Source organism: Octodon degus, unplaced genomic scaffold, assembly GCF_000260255.1.
Source record: "Octodon degus isolate 3935 unplaced genomic scaffold, OctDeg1.0 scaffold00101, whole genome shotgun sequence".
Lineage (NCBI taxonomy): Eukaryota > Metazoa > Chordata > Mammalia > Rodentia > Octodontidae > Octodon > Octodon degus.
In genome coordinates this window covers 10,504,360-10,505,473 of record NW_004524677.1, presented here as the reverse complement: position 1 = coordinate 10,505,473, position 1,114 = coordinate 10,504,360, and the positions used below count along the sequence as shown (strand labels likewise).

General features: G+C 46.8%; 1 pseudogene; it reads left to right on the top strand.

Annotated features, from left to right (window-relative positions):
* The window catches only part of LOC101572445, a 50,962-nt pseudogene that overhangs the window by 22,038 nt on the left and 27,810 nt on the right, over positions 1-1,114 (top strand).

Genomic DNA, 1,114 nt, shown 5'->3' with positions numbered 1-1,114 from the left:
AGGAGGAGGAGGAAAAGGAGGAGCAGGAGGAGCAAGAGGAGGAGGAAGGGGAGGAAGAGGAGGAACAGGAGGAGAAAGAGGAGGAAGAGGAGGAGGAGGAGCAGGAGGAAGAGAAAGAGGAGGAGAAGCAGGAGGAGAAAGAAGAGGAAGAGGAGGAGGAGGAGCAGGAGGAGAAGTAAGAGGAGGAGCAGGAGGAGGAGGACAAAGAGGAAGGCAGCGTCATGAACCGCTCTACTACTGAAGAGGAAGAGCAAAGCAGGTCAGGGGCTCCATGGTTCAAGAAGCGGCTGAAAAACACATCAGTCATAGTGAGCCAGTCCGACTTACTGCAAAAATAACGGGAGACACCAAACCAGAAATTACCAGGTGGATTGAGGGAGAGCTAGTCCAGGAGGGAGAAGACTATCAGTATATTGAAAGAGGAGGAACTCACTGCCTCTACTTGCCAGAAACGTTCCCAGAAGCCGGAGGAGAGTACATGTGTAGAGCAGTCAATAATGAAGGCTGTGCAGCTAGCACCTGCACTCTTACCATGAATGAAGAATCAGTCTTCTAATCTTGTACTCTATTGATAATGCGTGTTTCCTTCAAAAATAATTTTTCTCTCTTTAGCTGACGGCTACTAGGCTTCTTTTCCTTCCTTCGCAACTTTCTTTCTCCCCCAGCTTTCTTGCCACATCCACCTTTTCTGTGGCAGGGCCGAGAATGGAAAGCAGAAGTGCCGCTAGCTTGATCTAGTTCCTTTTGGCAAGTTCTGCAATCGGAAGCTCACCTAAAGAACACCTTTTCCAGGGAAGCAGCAGACTTGTCACTGTATTCTGCAGAAGCCAATAAAGGGTATCTAAGGGAGATGGGAGATTTAGCCCATTATCTGAGAAACTAATAAAAAGAGTACTTTCCAATTAAAAAAATAAAATATCACTAGTTATGCAAAAACACTGAAGAGTGGTATTCACAGTTCAGATACAAGGAGTATCTAACACTGAGACACCTTGTATGACATATCTATCAGAAAAGCTAGGGGCTGGGGAGATGGCTCAGTAGAATAAGTGCTTGCCTGGCAAGCACAAGCCTGAACTCAATCCCTGGTTCCACAAAGAGAGAGAGAGAGAGA